We start from the raw sequence: 16,374 nt of genomic DNA, 5'->3' as shown, positions 1-16,374 counted from the left end.
CTTGAATCCTGATGGAGCAGTGAGAAAGGGACTCATGTCTGAGTATACCCTGCCACACCTATAGTGGCCAAAAACGATTTACAAAAAGGGGGTGGTGATGAACAGAGTGTCTGAGTTAAACAGACCACTCTTACCCAGTCCAAAGATCAGGGCTTGATCCATCACCGTTATTTATCTCACTGCCCCATCCCAGCTCTGAACCTGGCTATATGCAAATCAGTCTGTCCCTGGCCCAGTGCATCATGGGAACAGGGCAGACTAAACTACCAAGCCAATTCTTCACCAGAAAGGAGACAAGCTACCGGGGACCGGTTTCTGGCATTTCAGCCTTCTTCGGCCCGGCTTGCTTGAATCCTGATGGAGCAGTGAGAAAGGGACTCATGTCTGAGTATACCCTGCCACACCTATAGTGGCCAAAAACGATTTCCAAAAAGGGGGTGGTGATGAACAGAGTGTCTGAGTTAAACAGACCACTCTTACCCAGTCCATAGATCAGGGCTTGATCCATCACCGTTATTTATCTCACTGCCCCATCCCAGCTCAGAACCTGGCTATATGCAAATCAGTCTGTCCCTGGCCCAGTGCATCATGGGAACAGGGCAGACTAAACTACCAAGCCAATTCTTCACCAGAAAGGAGACAAGCTACCGGGGACCGGTTTCTGGCATTTCAGCCTTCTTCGGCCCGGCTTGCTTGAATCCTGATGGAGCAGTGAGAAAGGGACTCATGTCTGAGTATACCCTGCCACACCTATAGTGGCCAAAAACGATTTCCAAAAAGGGGGTGGTGATGAACAGAGTGTCTGAGTTAAACAGACCACTCTTACCCAGTCCATAGATCAGGGCTTGATCCATCACCGTTATTTATCTCACTGCCCCATCCCAGCTCAGAACCTGGCTATATGCAAATCAGTCTGTCCCTGGCCCAGTGCATCATGGGAACAGGGCAGACTAAACTACCAAGCCAATTCTTCACCAGAAAGGAGACAAGCTACCGGGGACCGGTTTCTGGCATTTCAGCCTTCTTCGGCCCGGCTTGCTTGAATCCTGATGGAGCAGTGAGAAAGGGACTCATGTCTGAGTATACCCTGCCACACCTATAGTGGCCAAAAACGATTTACAAAAAGGGGGTGGTGATGAACAGAGTGTCTGAGTTAAACAGACCACTCTTACCCAGTTCAAAGATCAGGGCTTGATCCATCACCGTTATTTATCTCACTGCCCCATCCCAGCTCAGAACCTGGCTATATGCAAATCAGTCTGTCCCTGGCCCAGTGCATCATGGGAACAGGGCAGACTAAACTACCAAGCCAATTCTTCACCAGAAAGGAGACAAGCTACCGGGGACCGGTTTCTGGCATTTCAGCCTTCTTCGGCCCGGCTTGCTTGAAACCTGATGGAGCAGTGAGAAAGGGACTCATGTCTGAGTATACCCTGCCACACCTATAGTGGCCAAAAACGATTTACAAAAAGGGGGTGGTGATGAACAGAGTGTCTGAGTTAAACAGACCACTCTTACCCAGTCCAAAGATCAGGGCTTGATCCATCACCGTTATTTATCTCACTGCCCCATCCCAGCTCAGAACCTGGCTATATGCAAATCAGTCTGTCCCTGGCCCAGTGCATCATGGGAACAGGGCAGACTAAACTACCAAGCCAATTCTTCACCAGAAAGGAGACAAGCTACCGGGGACCGGTTTCTGGCATTTCAGCCTTCTTCGGCCCGGCTTGCTTGAATCCTGATGGAGCAGTGAGAAAGGGACTCATGTTTGAGTATACCCTGCCACACCTATAGTGGCCAAAAACGATTTACAAAAAGGGGGTGGTGATGAACAGAGTGTCTGAGTTAAACAGACCACTCTTACCCAGTCCAAAGATCAGGGCTTGATCCATCACCGTTATTTATCTCACTGCCCCATCCCAGCTCAGAACCTGGCTATATGCAAATCAGTCTGTCCCTGGCCCAGTGCATCATGGGAACAGGGCAGACTAAACTACCAAGCCAATTCTTCACCAGAAAGGAGACAAGCTACCGGGGACCGGTTTCTGGCATTTCAGCCTTCTTCGGCCCGGCTTGCTTGAATCCTGATGGAGCAGTGAGAAAGGGGCTCATGTCTGAGTATACCCTGCCACACCTATAGTGGCCAAAAACGATTTACAAAAAGGGGGTGGTGATGAACAGAGTGTCTGAGTTAAACAGACCACTCTTACCCAGTCCAAAGATCAGGGCTTGATCCATCACCGTTATTTATCTCACTGCCCCATCCCAGCTCAGAACCTGGCTATATGCAAATCAGTCTGTCCCTGGCCCAGTGCATCATGGGAACAGGGCAGACTAAACTACCAAGCCAATTCTTCACCAGAAAGGAGACAAGCTACCGGGGACCGGTTTCTGGCATTTCAGCCTTCTTCGGCCCGGCTTGCTTGAATCCTGATGGAGCAGTGAGAAAGGGGCTCATGTCTGAGTATACCCTGCCACACCTATAGTGGCCAAAAACGATTTACAAAAAGGGGGTGGTGATGAACAGAGTGTCTGAGTTAAACAGACCACTCTTACCCAGTCCAAAGATCAGGGCTTGATCCATCACCGTTATTTATCTCACTGCCCCATCCCAGCTCAGAACCTGGCTATATGCAAATCAGTCTGTCCCTGGCCCAGTGCATCATGGGAACAGGGCAGACTAAACTGCCAAGCCAATTCTTCACCAGAAAGGAGACAAGCTACCGGGGACCGGTTTCTGGCATTTCAGCCTTCTTCGGCCCGGCTTGCTTGAATCCTGATGGAGCAGTGAGAAAGGGACTCATGTCTGAGTATACCCTGCCACACCTATAGTGGCCAAAAACGATTTACAAAAAGGGGGTGGTGATGAACAGAGTGTCTGAGTTAAACAGACCACTCTTACCCAGTCCAAAGATCAGGGCTTGATCCATCACCGTTATTTATCTCACTGCCCCATCCCAGCTCAGAACTTGGCTATATGCAAATCAGTCTGTCCCTGGCCCAGTGCATCATGGGAACAGGGCAGACTAAACTGCCAAGCCAATTCTTCACCAGAAAGGAGACAAGCTACCGGGGACCGGTTTCTGGCATTTCAGCCTTCTTCGGCCCGGCTTGCTTGAATCCTGATGGAGCAGTGAGAAAGGGACTCATGTCTGAGTATACCCTGCCACACCTATAGTGGCCAAAAACGATTTACAAAAAGGGGGTGGTGATGAACAGAGTGTCTGAGTTAAACAGACCACTCTTACCCAGTCCAAAGATCAGGGCTTGATCCATCACCGTTATTTATCTCACTGCCCCATCCCAGCTCAGAACCTGGCTATATGCAAATCAGTCTGTCCCTGGCCCAGTGCATCATGGGAACAGGGCAGACTAAACTACCAAGCCAATTCTTCACCAGAAAGGAGACAAGCTACCGGGGACCGGTTTCTGGCATTTCAGCCTTCTTCGGCCCGGCTTGCTTGAATCCTGATGGAGCAGTGAGAAAGGGGCTCATGTCTGAGTATACCCTGCCACACCTATAGTGGCCAAAAACGATTTACAAAAAGGGGGTGGTGATGAACAGAGTGTCTGAGTTAAACAGACCACTCTTACCCAGTCCAAAGATCAGGGCTTGATCCATCACCGTTATTTATCTCACTGCCCCATCCCAGCTCAGAACCTGGCTATATGCAAATCAGTCTGTCCCTGGCCCAGTGCATCATGGGAACAGGGCAGACTAAACTACCAAGCCAATTCTTCACCAGAAAGGAGACAAGCTACCGGGGACCGGTTTCTGGCATTTCAGCCTTCTTCGGCCCGGCTTGCTTGAATCCTGATGGAGCAGTGAGAAAGGGGCTCATGTCTGAGTATACCCTGCCACACCTATAGTGGCCAAAAACGATTTACAAAAAGGGGGTGGTGATGAACAGAGTGTCTGAGTTAAACAGACCACTCTTACCCAGTCCAAAGATAAGGGCTTGATCCATCACCGTTATTTATCTCACTGCCCCATCCCAGCTCAGAACCTGGCTATATGCAAATCAGTCTGTCCCTGGCCCAGTGCATCATGGGAACAGGGCAGACTAAACTGCCAAGCCAATTCTTCACCAGAAAGGAGACAAGCTACCGGGGACCGGTTTCTGGCATTTCAGCCTTCTTCGGCCCGGCTTGCTTGAATCCTGATGGAGCAGTGAGAAAGGGACTCATGTCTGAGTATACCCTGCCACACCTATAGTGGCCAAAAACGATTTACAAAAAGGGGGTGGTGATGAACAGAGTGTCTGAGTTAAACAGACCACTCTTACCCAGTCCAAAGATCAGGGCTTGATCCATCACCGTTATTTATCTCACTGCCCCATCCCAGCTCAGAACCTGGCTATATGCAAATCAGTCTGTCCCTGGCCCAGTGCATCATGGGAACAGGGCAGACTAAACTACCAAGCCAATTCTTCACCAGAAAGGAGACAAGCTACCGGGGACCGGTTTCTGGCATTTCAGCCTTCTTCGGCCCGGATTGCTTGAATCCTGATGGAGCAGTGAGAAAGGGACTCATGTCTGAGTATACACTGCCACACCTATAGTGGCCAAAAACGATTTACAAAAAGGGGGTGGTGATGAACAGAGTGTCTGAGTTAAACAGACCACTCTTACCCAGTCCAAAGATCAGGGCTTGATCCATCACCGTTATTTATCTCACTGCCCCATCCCAGCTCTGAACCTGGCTATATGCAAATCAGTCTGTCCCTGGCCCAGTGCATCATGGGAACAGGGCAGACTAAACTACCAAGCCAATTCTTCACCAGAAAGGAGACAAGCTACCGGGGACCGGTTTCTGGCATTTCAGCCTTCTTCGGCCCGGCTTGCTTGAATCCTGATGGAGCAGTGAGAAAGGGACTCATGTCTGAGTATACCCTGCCACACCTATAGTGGCCAAAAACGATTTACAAAAAGGGGGTGGTGATGAACAGAGTGTCTGAGTTAAACAGACGACTCTTACCCAGTCCAAAGATCAGGGCTTGATCCATCACCGTTATTTATCTCACTGCCCCATCCCAGCTCTGAACCTGGCTATATGCAAATCAGTCTGTCCCTGGCCCAGTGCATCATGGGAACAGGGCAGACTAAACTACCAAGCCAATTCTTCACCAGAAAGGAGACAAGCTACCGGGGACCGGTTTCTGGCATTTCAGCCTTCTTCGGCCCGGCTTGCTTGAATCCTGATGGAGCAGTGAGAAAGGGACTCATGTCTGAGTATACCCTGCCACACCTATAGTGGCCAAAAACGATTTACAAAAAGGGGGTGGTGATGAACAGAGTGTCTGAGTTAAACAGACGACTCTTACCCAGTCCAAAGATCAGGGCTTGATCCATCACCGTTATTTATCTCACTGCCCCATCCCAGCTCAGAACCTGGCTATATGCAAATCAGTCTGTCCCTGGCCCAGTGCATCATGGGAACAGGGCAGACTAAACTACCAAGCCAATTCTTCACCAGAAAGGAGACAAGCTACCGGGGACCGGTTTCTGGCATTTCAGCCTTCTTCGGCCCGGCTTGCTTGAATCCTGATGGAGCAGTGAGAAAGGGACTCATGTCTGAGTATACCCTGCCACACCTATATTGGCCAAAAACGATTTCCAAAAAGGGGGTGGTGATGAACAGAGTGTCTGAGTTAAACAGACCACTCTTACCCAGTCAAAAGATCAGGGCTTGATCCATCACCGTTATTTATCTCACTGCCCCATCCCAGCTCAGAACCTGGCTATATGCAAATCAGTCTGTCCCTGGCCCAGTGCATCATGGGAACAGGGCAGACTAAACTACCAAGCCAATTCTTCACCAGAAAGGAGACAAGCTACCGGGGACCGGTTTCTGGCATTTCAGCCTTCTTCGGCCCGGCTTGCTTGAATCCTGATGGAGCAGTGAGAAAGGGAGTCATGTCTGAGTATACCCTGCCACACCTATAGTGGCCAAAAACGATTTACAAAAAGGGGGTGGTGATGAACAGAGTGTCTGAGTTAAACAGACCACTCTTACCCAGTTCAAAGATCAGGGCTTGATCCATCACCGTTATTTATCTCACTGCCCCATCCCAGCTCAGAACCTGGCTATATGCAAATCAGTCTGTCCCTGGCCCAGTGCATCATGGGAACAGGGCAGACTAAACTACCAAGCCAATTCTTCACCAGAAAGGAGACAAGCTACCGGGGACCGGTTTCTGGCATTTCAGCCTTCTTCGGCCCGGCTTGCTTGAATCCTGATGGAGCAGTGAGAAAGGGACTCATGTCTGAGTATACCCTGCCACACCTATAGTGGCCAAAAACGATTTACAAAAAGGGGGTGGTGATGAACAGAGTGTCTGAGTTAAACAGACCACTCTTACCCAGTCCAAAGATAAGGGCTTGATCCATCACCGTTATTTATCTCACTGCCCCATCCCAGCTCAGAACCTGGCTATATGCAAATCAGTCTGTCCCTGGCCCAGTGCATCATGGGAACAGGGCAGACTAAACTGCCAAGCCAATTCTTCACCAGAAAGGAGACAAGCTACCGGGGACCGGTTTCTGGCATTTCAGCCTTCTTCGGCCCGGCTTGCTTGAATCCTGATGGAGCAGTGAGAAAGGGACTCATGTCTGAGTATACCCTGCCACACCTATAGTGGCCAAAAACGATTTACAAAAAGGGGGTGGTGATGAACAGAGTGTCTGAGTTAAACAGACGACTCTTACCCAGTCCAAAGATCAGGGCTTGATCCATCACCGTTATTTATCTCACTGCCCCATCCCAGCTCAGAACCTGGCTATATGCAAATTAGTCTGTCCCTGGCCCAGTGCATCATGGGAACAGGGCAGACTAAACTACCAAGCCAATTCTTCACCAGAAAGGAGACAAGCTACCGGGGACCGGTTTCTGGCATTTCAGCCTTCTTCGGCCCGGCTTGCTTGAATCCTGATGGAGCAGTGAGAAAGGGACTCATGTCTGAGTATACCCTGCCACACCTATAGTGGCCAAAAACGATTTACAAAAAGGGGGTGGTGATGAACAGAGTGTCTGAGTTAAACAGACCACTCTTACCCAGTCCAAAGATCAGGGCTTGATCCATCACCGTTATTTATCTCACTGCCCCATCCCAGCTCAGAACCTGGCTATATGCAAATTAGTCTGTCCCTGGCCCAGTGCATCATGGGAACAGGGCAGACTAAACTACCAAGCCAATTCTTCACCAGAAAGGAGACAAGCTACCGGGGACCGGTTTCTGGCATTTCAGCCTTCTTCGGCCCGGCTTGCTTGAATCCTGATGGAGCAGTGAGAAAGGGACTCATGTCTGAGTATACCCTGCCACACCTATAGTGGCCAAAAACGATTTACAAAAAGGGGGTGGTGATGAACAGAGTGTCTGAGTTAAACAGACCACTCTTACCCAGTCCAAAGATCAGGGCTTGATCCATCACCGTTATTTATCTCACTGCCCCATCCCAGCTCAGAACCTGGCTATATGCAAATCAGTCTGTCCCTGGCCCAGTGCATCATGGGAACAGGGCAGACTAAACTACCAAGCCAATTCTTCACCAGAAAGGAGACAAGCTACCGGGGACCGGTTTCTGGCATTTCAGCCTTCTTCGGCCCGGCTTGCTTGAATCCTGATGGAGCAGTGAGAAAGGGAGTCATGTCTGAGTATACCCTGCCACACCTATAGTGGCCAAAAACGATTTACAAAAAGGGGGTGGTGATGAACAGAGTGTCTGAGTTAAACAGACCACTCTTACCCAGTCCAAAGATCAGGGCTTGATCCATCACCGTTATTTATCTCACTGCCCCATCCCAGCTCAGAACCTGGCTATATGCAAATCAGTCTGTCCCTGGCCCAGTGCATCATGGGAACAGGGCAGACTAAACTACCAAGCCAATTCTTCACCAGAAAGGAGACAAGCTACCAGGGACCCGTTTCTGGCATTTCAGCCTTCTTCGGCCCGGCTTGCTTGAATCCTGATGGAGCAGTGAGAAAGGGACTCATGTCTGAGTATACCCCGGGAGCTTGTTTCCTTCCCAGTGTAAGAATTGGCTTTTGTAGTTTGGTTTGCCCTGTTCCCATCATGCACTGGGACAGGAACAGACTAATTTGCATACAGCCAGGTTCTGAAACTGGGATGGTGCAGTGAGCTAAAAAACGGTGTTGGATCTAGCCCTGATCTCTTGACTGGGTGAGAGCTTTCTGCTTAATTCAGAGACTCTGTCCCTCACCACCCCTTTTTGTAAATATTTTTGTCCACCCTAAGCGTGGAAGGGTATTCTCAGATGTGAGACCCTTGCTCATTGCACCATCAGGATTCAAGCAAACCGGGCCGAAGATGGCTGTAATGCCAGAAACCGGTCCCCGGGAGCTTGTTTCCTTCCCAGTGTAAGAATTGGCTTTTGTAGTTTGGTTTGCCCTGTTCCCATCATGCACTGGGACAGGAACAGACTAATTTGCATACAGCCAGGTTCTGAAACTGTGATGGTGCAGTGAGCTAAAAAACTGTGTTGGATCTAGCCCTGATCTCTTGACTGGGTGAGAGCTTTCTGCTTAATTCATAGACTCTGTCCCTCACCACCCCTTTTTGTAAATATTTTTGTCCACCCTAAGCGTGGAAGGGTATTCTCAGATGTGAGACCCTTGCTCATTGCACCATCAGGAATCAAGCAAACCGGGCCGAAGACGGCTGTAATGCCAGAAACCGGTCCCCGGGAGCTTGTTTCCTTCCCAGTGTAAGAATTGGCTTTTGTAGTTTGGTTTGCCCTGTTCCCATCATGCACTGGGACAGGAACAGACTAATTTGCATACAGCCAGGTTCTGAAACTGGGATGGTGCAGTGAGCTAAAAAACGGTGTTGGACCTAGCCCTGATCTCTTGACTGGGTGAGAGCTTTCTGCTTAATTCAGAGACTCTGTCCCTCACCACCCCTTTTTGTAGATACAATCACAGCAGCAGAACAGCAAGGCCTGGTTCAGCTAGCTCCAGAAGAGCCTGCAGAAAAACCACCTTTCAGAGACCGGGGTCAGCTTCCAATATGACATTAAAACCATGCTGAATCTCATTTTGGATGAGATTTGTGAGCTGAAAGCAACACAAGCAAATGAGATTGCTGCATTGCACCTTCGCTTGTCCATAATCGAAGAAGCAGTCGGTAGCTCTCTTGCAAGATTACAAGAAGCAGAACCCAGAATATCTCACCTCGAGGACCAGATGACTTCGATGCAACCTCAGGCTACTTTGTATGGAAAACAAAAAAATCTATTGGAAAGCAAGCTGGAAGAGCTGGAAAACTAGTCTTGACGCTCAAATCTGTGGCTGGTTGGGGTCCCAGAAGGCTGCGAAGGGTCACTAATGCTCCAGTGGGTTGAGTCATTTATTAAGGATAATGTGCTGCCAGGGTTCTCTGGAGATCTTACCATCACAAGGGCACATAGGGTCCCAGTCCAGCCATTCCCAAACTCAAAGCTACCTCGAACAATCCTAGTTAACTTCGCAGACTTTCGGGTTAAAGAACAGATATTGACTAGAGCTATTAAAAAGAAGCACTTATCTACCTGTGAAGTCCCCAGCTGACAGATATGTCAGCAGCAGTGGCTCGCCATCGGAAATATTTTGTAAAGCTCCTCTGCCACAGGGGGCCCAGGTGTCCATAGCCCAGCTATGTGTCTTGGTGTAAGGGAAATTCGATATGTTCGCAAATCTTGATGAAGTACATGAGCTCCTTCAGAAAATCACTATGGAAAAATAGAGACTTAGGATTAGATGTTATTGTGTGATAGGTCACTCATGGAGCAATAATATGGCACCCAGCTTATCGGTTAGTCTGCTGGGGGAGGCAAGGGATATGGCGGGCTATTCCCCAACTGCCAGGGGTGGGGGGTTTGGAGAAGAGGTGTGGGTTAGGTTAGGGGTAAGCAAGGGGGGAAATATGAGCAGGAAAAAAGTGAATTACACAGGATGTACTCACAAGCTAGCAAGATTCCGTAGAGTGTGATGTTTGTGGGAGGTGATGGTCAAAGAAGGGTTACAATTGCAGAGAGTAATTAAAGTTGAGATAGGCTTTCTAAGATGGATCAAATGTCGCAAAATATAAAAGTGATTACATGTAAGGTCAATGGATTATTGAACCCGCTTAAAAGCTGTGCTTTTTTAAATTGGCTAGCATCACTCTCTCCTAAAATCATATTTCTACAAGAAACACATTCCAGGATTGATACCCCCAAGATATCGCTACATAAAAAATATGCATTAGCATATTTCTCGTCTGCTGATCTAGCGGAGCTAGGGGTGGGGATTTTACTAGCCAATACATTGGATTGGCAAGATGAAGAGGTCCGGCACAATGGAATAGGGCAGATGGTTATAGGTGAAGGTAAGACTTGAGGGAACAGTGCTAAATGTAGTTAATTATTACAGCCCCATATAGGATGAAACTACAGCGCTTGATCAAATTTATCAACTAGCAGCAAATACGGAAGGCATATTGATCTTGGGTGGCGACTTTAATTATGTTCAGAATCTGGTACTTGATACCTCAAATAAAGAAAAAACACAATTAAAGCCTAAAACTGCAGAGTTAATAAAAGGTTTGTCAATAGACTTTGCCTCAACGGATCCTTGGAGGCAGGGACACCCCAGCTTTTCTCAATTCACCTGCTACTCCTCGAGATATAGAACGGCATCCTGGCTGGAATTTTTTTGGGTGGATAAGCTGTTGTCCAATGGTGAATCAGAGATATTGGCCAACTCTTTCTCTGATCATTCTGTAGTTTCTTTTGCTTTAAGGTTCAGAGATCACCCCGAAAAAGAAGAGATGGCAGTTTGATAAATCTTTACTAGAAGACAATACTTGGGTGACAGAAACCAGAATTTTTTATAAGGGAATTCTTCCACTTTAATGTAAATACTGCACCAATATTTATGGTCTGGGAGACATTAAAGGCAACTTTCAGAGGTCAGATGATATCCTATGAGTCTAGGATAAGTAAACAACTTAAGCAAAATATTCTGCAGTTACAGACCGCAGTGGAGAAAGCTAGACAAGATGTACATTTAACAGCAACAGAAGAGCATAATATAAAAGCACAACAGCACAAATTATCAAAAGCTAAAGACCAATTGAAGGATTTCTTTTTGTTAGAGGAGATCTCTGGAAACAAGGCGTATCAACATAAGGTCTATGACAAAAGCCAGCATATTGGCAGACTCCTGGCATGGACTATGAATAGTCAGAAAGCAGCGCAAATAATTAGTCATGTTAGAAATCCTTCTACTGGTCTGCTAGAAGAAGATAAACAGGTAATATTGGAGATTTTCTCTCGCATTTTTAGGAAATTTATATAGAAACACAGGCCGTAGATGCGTCAGAATTGAGGTCCTATTTTGAATTACTGGAGCTACCGCAGATATTTCAGCAGCATATTCAGATGGCCCGATAGGAATCTCAGAAATTTTAACAGTACTATAAAGTATGTCCAACGCCAAAGCTAGGAGGTTGGATTGGATACCGGTGGAAGTATATAAGATATTCCAAGAACGACTTCCTTTCTTAAAACTGTTTAATCAAATAAAGGGCGGGATAGGCATCCCCAAAAGCTTCAAGGAGTCAGTACTGGTAGTCTTCCTTGAAAAGGATAAGGATCCTCGCGATCCTAACTCCTATCGCCCTATCAGTCTGTTAAATACAGACTACAACTGTTCATGAAGATTTGGGCAAGAATGATTGTTCCATCCGCCCAACAGGTGGTTCATACAGATCAAAATGGATTCCTTACAGGACAGCTAATGGCCAACACATATTTCTTAATGCAAGCTATTGATTTTTTATCCGCTAACAAGATCAAATCAGCCATTCTGATGATGGATGCCCAAAAGGCTTTTGATTTTGTAGATTGGCGTGCCCTGTTTTTAATTTTGGATAAGTTTAGTTTCCCACTACAGTTGATACATATGCTAAAATAATTTTATAATCAGGTGAAGCCAAAATTATCAGCAATAGAACAGAAGCCGGGAGGGTGAATATTAAATGCGGCATGCAACAGGGTAGTCCGCTATCCCCTCTTTTATTTTCTCTGTTTATCAAACCCTTGCTCTCAAAATTCATAATAATTTACTGATTGTGCCCACCATGGAAGGTATGGCAAAAATTAAGTTATATGCTGATGATATAATCTGATATCTCAAAGCAGGGGGGTCTATTATACAGAATGCATTGAACGAAATTCAGAATTCATACAGGTAGAGGGATATAAAATGAACCAAGCAAAAACAGAAATCCTTACATTTAATTTGGTGCCTTCTGATAACATGGCTTTCCTGCAGATACAATCACCACATCCAGTCAGATACCTAGATAAGTTTTGTCACAAGTACGGCCAATTATTTCCTTTGAATAATACCAGTAGGCTTGAGAAAGTGAAAAAATTACTAGAAAATGGTCTTTGCTCAATCTATCATAGATAGGCAGGATTTCTATGGATAAAATGTTGGTGTTCTCATTGTTTTTGTTTCTTTTAAGTAACCTTCCTTCGAAAATCCCAAGCACCTATTTTTGCACAAAATGATTGGAAGTTTGCGTGGAATAATATTCACCCCGGGTTAAACTAGCCATACTACAACTGGATGTAACATGGGGGGCTTAGCGCTCCCACATCTTCCAACTTACTACCAGGCCTCTATGCTCAATCTGCTATCACAACTAGTGTTATATTCCAAATAGGTACTATAATATAGGCCTCAGTAAATTTGTTACCCCTCACCTATATTCTTTCCTACATTACACTTGTCACGGTTTACAGGGACTGACCTTTTACCTAGACATTACACTGCATTCAGAACGTGGGTTCTCCCTAGCTCGACATCTCATACATTATGCATGAGGGTTCTTGGAAGCACAGCAGGACTGCCATCTCCTGTATAAAATCTATGTACAACGTTCATGCCTAATGTCATCCTTAGGCCGACACAGTAATACCGCAAGGTAGGACCCCTGGGGAGACCTACGGGTATATATATATATAACATTTCGCTAAGATAGCTAGACGAGATCGAGACTTCCCGGCCGATACACTGATCAGAGACGCTGAGGTTCCTGCATGCAGACAATCCAGCTCGCAGTGGTCTAACATCCCTTGTGGGTTGCCCAGCTCGAGACAGGAACGGGGTCCCATAGTAACAAGCCAGGTAATGGGGTTTGACTGAATCCTAGAGGAATTCTTGGCTTAACACCGACACCCATGCTCGTTACACTTAGGAACATCTTGTTAGGGAGGCATCGTAGGAGTATGCATCTTTTATCATGTGTTTTATATACTTGAATGTATTCATGATTTTAGTAAGACGGTAGAACTGTACCATCTATTTACCTTTATAGTACTGTTAATCATTATCTTATACTGTCTAACGGTTGTTGCAGCACATCTATTCTACACCAGAATAACAGCTGTTTAATAAATGATTATTGACAACGCCCAGCTTGTTTTATTCGGTGTATCTCTCTGAAACAGACTAAGCAAGCACGAGTGACCGAGCCAAAGGTAGTATATTGTTTCCATGGTCCTGAGGGATCGGGGTTATCATGTTAGATGGTTGCCAAGAACGAATCTCGCCGTGGTAAGAGGAGATTCTAATGGCACTCTGGCTAATTGGTACAACAAGGTCAACATACCCGGTGGGGGTGACCAGAGTTCATCTGACACCAATCCTTCAGTCTATTTTTCCTAAACGAGCAGATCCTATATACTTTTTATAGGAACTACATGACACTAGGAGAGGAAAATTCAGTTTTTGATAACTTCTTTCTGATACATATATTAGCGAAACTTCCTAAATAAACCAAATATAAGGTCATACTGGCATTAGCAGCAAGGACTCAGCCTTTTTACAAATCGCGAGATATTCCAGCATATCATGCTAATACCCCTATCCAAGATTGTGCAGCAGGAGGTCTAATGCTGCCTATAATGCTCTTCCAAGTATGGCAAAAATGGGGTTTGTGTCAGCTTGGGGATTTTTAAAATCATGAGACGTTAATTACTTGGGAAACAGTACGATTGCAGATTTGCAATTTGAATATCATTTTTTCTATTAGTTTTCTTCAACTTGTAAACATTCTTAAAAACAATTACGCCATGCTGAGTGAGGTCGCACGTCAAATCACTAGACAGATGTCGAATAAAATTGTGGGTGTGGGATTTTGTTATCGGCTATCACATCATCAGCAGGCTCACAGTGAAGAGATTATTATGAAAGAGCTCCAGAAAAGTCATTCAGAGACAGGCTGCAAATTTAATGCGAAGGAGTGGCAGCAGTTTAGTGAGTTATCGAATAAAGCATTGTGAGTTGCTAATTTTAAGAGAATTAATTTTTTATCCAGATGGCTAGCATACTACACCCCTCTGAGATTGCATACAATGTCTCCTACTAATCCGAACCAATGTTTCAGATGCAATAAACAGGATGATGGGGGAGTGTAGCAACTTACAACAATTTTAGAAAAACTTTTTTTAAGCATTATTTCTCAATTTCTTTCTTTAACTATTGTCCCATCATCTTTTCTGGTTTTATTTGGTTCATCGGAGGAGGTACAATTTTTAACGAAATATCAATAGTATTTTATAGTAATTTCTATAGCAGTCGCTAGGTCACTTGTCCTGCAAAATTAAGACAACTAATAAACAACCTAGGATCTATCATTGGGTTTATAAAATATGCAGTACTTAACAGATTCGAGGGGGCCTATGGAAAACGTAAAGGAGCTACTGTAAGATTCATAGCTATCTTGCAAAATGTTTCTACTCATTTTATATCTGAGTAAAGTAGAATTTAAGAGCCCTCTGTCATAGGGAATGAATCTCCGCACTTTATTAAAATATCCACTGCTAGCCGCACATGCATTTTAAAGAGTTTTTGATATTTTTCCGCTAGCTAGATGTAGCCATTGTTCAGATTTTAGTTGGCCAACTATATAGTAATAGTCACTAAGAAATATATGTTATTGTGGGATACATTCTGCATTCACCTTCCGATTTTTCAATCCTCTCAAATTTTGCATCGAGTATCTCTAGTAGCTGATGTTAACCCTGATTTTTCTATGCAAAGTCATGCAACATATTTTTTGTTGCCAGCTATTTGATATTCAGAATTCTTATCTTGTTTTATTCATCCTGTGATATCATGTTCCTTCTGCTTTCATTCCTGCTCTAATAAAAAAAAAGGTAAACAGGCACGTAAGCCTGCAGTGAGAAACTGTGTCTTAAACCACATTGACAACCTTTAGCAGACTGTGAGGAAATTCTTGTCCTGTCTGATTCTACCAAACCAGTTGCCCCCTCTAAACTTAACTGACCTCCTATTTAGCTCTAACTTGAAGCCACAAAAATAAATTCCCCAAATGTTAATGACCTCCCTACAAGCTGTAGCAAAATATCCTAACCTAGTCACTCCCAAATTGGCCTTCACTACTTTTGATGCTAAGCCATTGATTCCAGCACCACTTACTAGCGACTCCAGTCACCTGCTGACCCCGATCTTATTCCAAGCAATAGATTTTTAGCACTTCAGAACTTGAGTTGCACAAAAAGGGAGGGGAGGGGATAGGGTATCTTGATGATGCTATGGAGGAAGGGGCAGCAGTGGAGGCCAGGGAAAGTGCTAGTGTTGTAAATGGGAGTGAGGTTCCTTCAGATGGGCTAGCCATGAACACCCCATTGGTTCCAGGATTATAGCTGACCTGAGGTTAGAAATCAGTATGCTGCAATCTGCAGTCAAAGACCTTACTGAACAGGTCACACTCTTACTAACCAGAGGTGATACTTTTGTCCAACCCCACATGCACACCTCTATCCAGCAAGTCAACAAACCTTCCATTGATAGAACCCTATCAACACCTCACAAGAGTCACCAGCACTGGCACTGTCACTCTTGTATCATCAGTCACACATACAGCTACAAGGGGGGTACACACTGCATGGTCACAAGTTAAAAAAGGCTGTTCTGTACAACAGGGCCTTCTTCCGATGTTTGACCACCTTCCTTGACTGTGAGGTTCCGTGACGGTTCCGTGACAACTTGAACCCGTGTTTTCAAGTTTGTCGGAAATACATAATATTGGTATCAGTGAACCGCAAATGATCCATTTAGTATATCCTAGTGTTTTCGCTACGCTACGAGCAAGAGCACTCCTTCCATTGACATATTTCCGATCTACCCACGGCATCCATCTTAGATCATGGCCGCCATTTTGTGATTCTTGCCCTCACATATGCAATAGCCTCTGATCACTTCATTTCGATTAAGGACACGTAACCTTAGCCGGAGATTCACCTCTTTCTTGACACGTGCACCTTAAACCAGATCACGCTGTAACTGCATGACTCGACAA

Source organism: Lissotriton vulgaris, chromosome 3_1 (assembly GCF_964263255.1).
Source record: "Lissotriton vulgaris chromosome 3_1, aLisVul1.2, whole genome shotgun sequence".
In the NCBI taxonomy this organism is placed as follows: domain Eukaryota; kingdom Metazoa; phylum Chordata; class Amphibia; order Caudata; family Salamandridae; genus Lissotriton; species Lissotriton vulgaris.
Note: the sequence above shows the minus strand (reverse complement) of the source record.